Source organism: Ambystoma mexicanum, chromosome 13 (assembly GCF_040938575.1).
Source record: "Ambystoma mexicanum isolate Mex_15411 chromosome 13, UKY_AmexF1_1, whole genome shotgun sequence".
Classification (NCBI taxonomy): domain Eukaryota; kingdom Metazoa; phylum Chordata; class Amphibia; order Caudata; family Ambystomatidae; genus Ambystoma; species Ambystoma mexicanum.
In genome coordinates, this window is record NC_090938.1 from 739,899,529 (window position 1) to 739,907,894 (window position 8,366).

Below are 8,366 nucleotides of genomic sequence, written 5' to 3' on the forward strand. Positions count from 1 at the left end.
TTACAGGAAAGGGGATACCGCATCTCGCCATCCAGTGTCCCACTTCCACTCCCCGAAGACCCCTCACCTAGGTGATCCTCCCGCAATGGTCCACCCCCAGGAACTGGATCCAAAAGCGATGGCTGTGTCCTGGCCACCTGGATAACAGATCCTCAGGGACTAGCGGGTGAGACACCTTCAGGTTTCTCACAGAGACCAGTCATTTTGTTAATACGACAAGACTTGGTGCCTCGAGGAAAGACACTGGAAATATCTGGAAGCCCGATCATCCAGGGGTATATGGTAATAGCCTGCCAGTGGTGTATACAATATACTGGAATTACGACCACAGGCAGCGCTAAGTGTCGATAAACTGGATGGGGGACCTAACGTTACCTATGCTGTCTTGAACTAAAAAGGGATGGGAGAGCAGGACCAACTGGATAGGCCAGAAGCCTGTAGCACTTATATGGATTTCCCCACATTGGGCACATTAGTGAAGATTGAAGAACTGCACCAAACTGCTAACAGTCCTTTACTAAATTGCTGCTTTTAACTCCGGATGTTGCAGAGCATCTCGTGCCTGTCTATGATTAGCACTAGGGAACTGTTGCAAATCGAGTTACCTAAATGGGATAGTTCGATAAACTGGGTTCTGATAAGGTATGTGTCTCCAGTGGTGGTCTCAATGCTATGTACATGTGCAGACATCTTGCAGAGCTGGGATTTTAAACGGCTGGTTAGCAGTGACGAGCTTATAAAGAAGCATACCGACTATACAAGCCGAGATGAAGTCAATGCAGAATGTTTGTATCAATCTGTTGCCCGATGTCCAGTAAGAAATTACAGTGTGCCTCCTGTTGTTTGTCTTCAAAATGATAATGCGAAGGCAGGGGCTGACATGCCAAATTGGGCACCGGGGTACTAGAACCCGGCAAGCCCTTTGGCCAAAGTAGAGAGAAATTAGCTTATGGTATCACAAGCTGGAACACAAGGGGATTTAACCATCTCTTAAATAAAGGTAGCTCGGTGCCCCTGCTTGAGAATTACGATGTGTTTCTCCTCCAGGAAACCTGGCTTCATGCTACACTGTATCTCGATCGGTGCCATTTATATCAGGTCATGGCAAACAAGTGCTCAAAGGGCAGACAGTACGGAGGACTAATAATTGGGGTCAGACAAGATATTCTCTCACGCCATATAGTGCTCCCTACTGGTAGTAGCTCTGTCCAGGCCATCAAACTGAAGTCTGATGCTAAGTACGGGAGGGACAAATTGCTGATGGTAAATGTATATATCCCACCAGAAACCCAGAGTGTGTATGACATTCACCCAACTCTAGAAGAGATTTTCTCGGCCTGGGGGGAAGATCCTGACTCCTGACAATCCTCAAATCCTCTAAGGTGGGAATTTAAATGCGCAGGGCATAGACGAGCAAGAATGTGCCTCGTCTTGTAATGTCGCCAAAAGAAGTGAAATGGTACAGAAAAGGAGTACTAGTAAGGGTGCCCAGTGGTACTACTAAATGGAAGGACTAGAAGTGACAGTCTGGGGCAATACACATGGAGTATGAATATTAGCGGAGCCACACTGGATTATTTATTTTGTAATAACGCATGTCTTGTGGATATAATAGATAAATGACTTTAGTGACCATGCCATATTGGCTCTGACTATAAAAAGACATAACGTAACAGATAATCTACAAAGCTGTGTTGGAATCCAGACAAACCATGCTGGTAATAGTATTTGCTGGAACACCACTCCCGTCCAAAGAGTGAAGAGCGAACCCACTTCTTTCTCAACTCAGTGCCATTAGGTCACTGGCCAACCTGAATAGTAATCAAATTAAAGACTGGCTTAAACGCTTAGCATTTAATACGGGATCTACATCCATGGGTCACCTAATAGTAGTGGATAAACATGCCAATGAATTTGATATGGCCATCACAGAAGCGAAAAGAGAAATGAGAAACAGTTTGAGAACACTACGGCAGACCGGTGGCTTGCAAAATGAGCAGAGCCACCTGATAAAAGTGATCAAGGGCAAATACAAACACTGTCTAAAGCGCTGGAGAATTTCGATTAAAAACAGGCAATGGCAAAACATGATTAGCGTCCTCAAAAGTGGTGAGACTAGAATTATATGGTCAATCCTATCGTGGGCTAAGGGTGAGAGTAAAAAGAAAAAGTTAAACCCAATTAAGGAACAGGTGTGGGCGGCCTACCTAAGAGCTAAAGATAGAGGCACCACTCAAGAGATTGATCTGCACTATTGTCCGGGGGTGGGTGGAGGTGGCTGTTGTCCATAACATGGGACGACATTGAGACTACAATTTAAAAACTAAAGAATTCTAGAACACCCGGCCCTAACGGGTTAGCCAGTGTAGTTTTGATACAAGACCCCAGCGGGTGGGCTAAGATTCTAAAAATCTTCTTCGATTAAGTATGCCTCTCACAGGAGATTCCTGTCTCATGGCAGCAATCAACATTGCTCCCAGTTTATAAAAAAGGCGACTGATTGCTGCCAGTAAATTACAGTCTACCGTCCCTCCTAGACGTGACGGGTAAAATGTTCTTGTCTTTTGTCTTGAGGGCCCTACAGACTTGAGTACATGATACGCATTTGCTACAATTCACATAGACTGCATTCCGCCCGCGTAGCTCCACCACCCAGAATCTTTGGGCACTAGACATCTTGGGCCTCATTACGACCTCGGCGGTAGTCATGCCGCTATTGGCGGCATGGCTGCCGCTGAAATCGCGTCCGGGTCCTCAGAATGAGGAATTACCGGGCCATTCCGAGTTCGGAAGGCCCGGTAATTCCTCCCTCCAAGGACCCGGACCCGGTCCTTTCCCATTCGCATTTCAGCCCCCATAGGGCTGAATGGGAATAGGAGAGGGAGCAAACAACGGGCCATTATGAGTTGGCCCATTGTTTGCTCCCTCTTCCCCTCGCGGGACCCGGTAAGCACGCCTGGTTTGACTAGGCGTTGCTTCCTGGGTCCCGCGAGGGGACCTCGTAATGAGGCGGTACGGGGTAAACGGCGCCGGCACATTTTACGGCGCAGTTTACCCCGTACCAGCAGGGTCGTAATGCGACCCATTGTTTTGCAGGGCAGCAGCAAAGCGAGGGTCCCCACTGTACGCTATTTTAGTAGATTTCTGGGCTGCTTTCTATGGCGTCAACCATGCAAAGCTCTGGAGTAAAATGGAAGGGTGGGGCTGCCCAAGGTGGCTGATGGCTATACTAAAGGGATTACACCATAATACAGGGGGATGGGTTAGGTTGGACGACTCGGGTAATATGTCTGCATGGACTCCGATCAGCAGGGGGGGTCAAACGAGGATGTGTCTTGGCCCCCCTGCTGTTCAATATATACCTCACTGACCTTCTTTGCAGATTCACTGCAGCTGTTGGGTGCTGTCCCAGAATTGGGGGACTGCCCATCACTTGTATGCTCTACGCCAGTGATCCCGAACGTGTAGCTCAGGAGCAACATGTTGCTAGCGGCACCCTAAATTGTTGCTCGCCAGTTGCTCTGGGTCATGGTGTGGAGGCCTAGAAGGAGGTGCTGAAGGGATGAGACCAGAGTCGCAGTATAGCGAGTACGCAGACCTTGCCTGTGCGAGAATATTGGCCTATAAGCCTGCAGTGGGTTCCAGCAGACTTATTTTTATATATGCAAGATTTGAGTTTGTTGCCACCATGCAAATTAGTTTTCAGTAAATGTCCATATTTATTATAGCAGTGTCATTGTTAAAACCAGCTGGCACAATAATTGAACAATGCTTCTGTCCTGGAGAAAATTGTCATATTGTGTTCCTTTATACAGCTAGTAGGAGCATAATGGACAAATAAGTGGCATGCATACCCAACGTTTCTTTCATAAATAATATGCATGCACTGCTTTTTGTACAAGTGAGGTTTCTGTTTGATGACACCATGCATTATATTTATCGGAAATATTAATGTTAGTGTCAACAACATTAAAAACAACTATCATATTTCACAAAATTGACATAGAACAAGCCCAAAATGAAAATGCAGTTTTAACATATTCAAATAAGCTCCCATGCATGTTCCACGCTTACCAAAACAGAAAAACGACGACAAATTTACAGAAAATTAACCAAATCTTCATCGACTTCTATTTTGCAGGCACATTTTGTGCTTCCTCCGGCACACCTTCATTTATTGAGGGGTGGGTACATTTAACGTACCATTAGCATCGGCCTACAACATTCTAGGGATCTTATTTCACAGATGCCCTCTTATATCTGTACAAAGTCTGCATATAAAGTTAAAGAGGGCAGCCTATGGATATTTTGGACATCAGCATCCTCCCCATCGGACAAGCCTTTGCTTTAAGAGCTATTTTGAGTTGACTTAATGTGCACATTTAGCTGTATCCCACCCCCCTATCCAAATGGATAGTGCCTTCCAATCCCCTCCCTCCCTGTACCAGAAGTATTTTTCTTTACCAGGGGAGGCTCAGGGGTGGACTGGCCATTAGGAAACTCTGGAGATTTCCCGGTAGGCCTCTGCACCCTGGGCCTCTTTTGTGTGGTATTTCCAAATTTTCCCATAGGAAAATGGTTGGACTTGCTGAAAATGTGTAATATGCGGCCACTTTGAAAATTATGTTGGTTCCCAGTCCACCGCTGGGGAGGCTGCAATCAAACTTACACTGAAATTCATTTTAGCATAACATTCCAGATGCGCATTTAAAAATTAATTTACAAATCTTAAGTGGCACCACACCTTCAAACTGAACACCCCCAATTCAGCTCATAAGGCGATACCAGGTGTATCTGCAGGGAACCCTGCTATGCTATTTGGCACAGGAATTTATTTTGTAACCCCTCCACGACATGACAGTCTGCACCAACCTAGATTTCGCTGCCATAAAGATCATGGAACAGACCTTGTATAACTCCAGGCACTTGTCCAATCAGAATGCCTTCAACATGAAATTAAAATGTAAAAAAAGCCCTTTAATCCTTAATGATGCCCTTTCAAATGTCTTCTTAAAGTGATTAAACGAAGCACTGCTCTTTCAGAAGAGTAGACTCAAATAAAAATAAGACTGCCACCTCATCTCTACATTCATTTAAAAACTAGCTACACGTTTTCACTCTTTTCCTGAAAACCATAATTTGTGTTTTTATTACATTTAATTTCAAACTATATTTCCCAAAATACTAATTTGTGTTTAGCAAGCCCTGTTGGAGATCGGCCAGTGTTAAGTCCAAAATAGCTGTGTCTTTGGCATAAAGAAAGCATTCTATAAAATGACCCTTCAGAGAGGGTGGATTAAGAGAAGTACTAGAATCAAGGTCTGAAAGGAAAAAATTGGGGCCAACTGAGATCCCTCATTTTCACCTTTTTGTTGGTGGGAAAAACAATGCATAAGTCCCTGATATCGTATATCAGACAGATGCTGAGATGTTCTTTGCGGCTTGTGAACTGTTTAACAGTTTTAAGAGAATATCTTAATTTCTTGTGAATTAGTAATTCTTTCCAATGCCTCCCTGTCGAGCTTAGCAGAAACCACCCCATCCCCCCGCCCCAGTCCCCCCAACCCTGGCTGTCAGATATCTTCTTTGTGGTGCCTAACCCAGCCATTGGAACATTAACTCAAGAGGATAGTGTTCACTCTTCTTTCAAAGAGAAATGCAACATTTCATAACATTCCTGAAGAAAGAATTCACAATCCAGTAAGAAATTACTGCGGAACAGTATTGCTGATCTTATATGCTTAGGAGTGCACCATGTGCTACTAAAGATCACAGAAAATCCCCAAACAAAATCCCAAAGTACACCTGAAAATCAGTGCTCCATTTGTACCCATTTTAATGTCCAAACATTTGCACTACCTTTTTAAAAATATTTTGCTCGAGAACCTGAAACCCTTGGTAATGTTTATTTAGTTCTATATATTTTTGAACAACTTGACGGGTTTAATGTGTATAAAAATGTCCTACTGACCACTAAATGTCCTCAACATTTCCTATAATCAACCACTTAATGTAAAATGAAGTTAAAGGCCTTATTAAATTTCTAATTTGTGTTGCAATATTTTTTCTGCCAACTGAGCATTGATATACTCTTTTGAAAAATTGATGTTGCTCACCATTTCATTTGATATGCAAATTTTGCTTGCTGGAAGCGCTGGTTATGAGTGACTTAAGCTGGCTAGACAAGAAGGAGGGCTATTACTGGAGAAGAGTGTTAAAACTCCCTCCCTCGACCACGGTGGAATACCTTAGGCTCGAACTGGGTTTAGTCTCCTTGAAGGGCTTACTACTGCAAGACAAGGAGTACTGCACCTAAGAGCAAATTCTAACCCCATATTACAATTACTGGCAGTGGGGTGGGGGTACACAAGGGCGGAATGAGAAAACAGGGGGGGGGAATTTAAACACTTAAATGAGAAATTGTACCAGAATATAAATTGGCACCCAAACTTTGATTGGGTAACTAAGTTTGACATCTTGAAAGCCCTATTTAGTAGAAGATTGGAGCAATGGGACTGGGCTAATAACTATACCCGCCTATCGACGCTGCGAACGTATGAATACGTTTCAAAAGTTCCACATAAATTCCTAAAAGCTCAAAGTTATTTGCGGCAAAGCCCAAACCCGGCAGTCTTGAATCTAATGCTTAGGCTGCATACAAAAAAGCTCCCGCTTTTTGTATTTCAGGGTGCACAACTTAAAATACCCCTAGACATAGGTCATGTCGTATTTGCAATAGATCAGGGTCAATAGAGACTCCCAAGCATGTATTTACTGAATGCAAAGTCCTGGGACCAGTGTACAGGACCACACTTGGCAAGTACGTGCACAACTATGATTCAATAAAGAGTGAGGCATTTTCAGATTACTACCCCAACAATGACTCAGAGAATGTGAATATAGCCTTGTACTAGGTGTGGCGTCACATTGTAAAACTTTTAACATAAAATAGGGACACTCCTGAGTAGGCATCATGACTTTACTCGGTTTGTAATTTACTCAGTCTCAGTTTAAGTATCACAGTGATTGTATGTGTTTTATCCATTTTGATGAAATATTCATGGTAAAGCGTACTTTTGAATATTTATAATACGTTGACAATGGGGATTAATGTGTATTGTTTTTGGTGGGAACTATAATGAAACAGAACCAGTTTATGTTGTAACTAATAACAACAAATTGATCTCTGTCTTACTGGCATTAAGGCAGCGATTATTGAAGGTGCACCAATCCTGAATCACGGATAGACAATCAGGAATGAGCAAGAAAGAGAGCGGCGGGTCATCTGCATAATACTGAAAGTTAGAGCAGAAGGTGGAGATAAGGTGGGCCAGAGGGGCCACATAGAGATTGAAGAGCCACGGTGAGAGGTTAGTGCCCCGGGGAACACATGTGGAGTGAGAGGTGGTGGCTAGGAAAGACCTATGTTTGACCTGGGAGGGGCGGCCCAAGATGAAAGAGGTCAGCCACTTCAGGGCCTGATCTGTGATGCCCAGGTTCTCATGGCGTCGGTTGATCAGGATGGTGTGATTGACCATGTCGAAAGCAGAGGAAAGGTCAAGTAGGATGAGGACAGAAGGGGTGCTGGTGCCGAGATTGGAGAGCAGATCTTCACGGGTGTTTGAGAGAGCAGTTTCCATGCCTCTTGCTGCTCTGAAGCCAGACTGGTGGTAATGAAGACAGCCAAATGTTTCAGTGCGAAGAGTAAGCTGGGAGATTGCCAGCTTTTCAAGAAGGTTGCCCAGGAAAGCAGTGATAGAGATCGGGCGATAGTTAGGCAGACAGGTACGGTCGGCAGAAGGCTTTTTTGGGAGTGGGTGCACAAGGGAGTGCTTGAGGAGAGAGAGGAAAAGACCAGTGGCGAAAGAGTGATTGCAGAAATCGGCCAAGGCTGGAGCGACGGTGTCAATGTGGTCCTTGGTGGTTCTGGAGGAGCAGGGGAGCACCTGTTTGGATGACACTTTCATAGATCGGACTTGTCTAGAAACATTGTCAGGTGTTATCAGAGAGAAGAACGTGAAAGGAGGAGGAGAGGGAGAGGCGGCCCGAGCAGGCCGAGAGTGGTAGAGGGGAAACTTTCCTAGAAGGCGAAAAAACACCTAGTTGTGAAACACAGCAATAATGTAAAACACCCAGATTCAACTTACCCGAATAGTCGCAACAAGTTGACTGCTGCTGTAGGCTGCTTGCTACCATGGTGGACACTAGCAGACACCACTGGAGCTGAAAACACTGGGGCTGCCCTTAGCCTCAGGCCCTTCGCCGAGGGGGCTGCCATGGCAGGGGCTGACTAAGGTGGCTGCAAAACGCAATTGAATGCAATGAAAGCAGGCCAAGGCCAAGCATGGCAATTTTGAATATCGAAC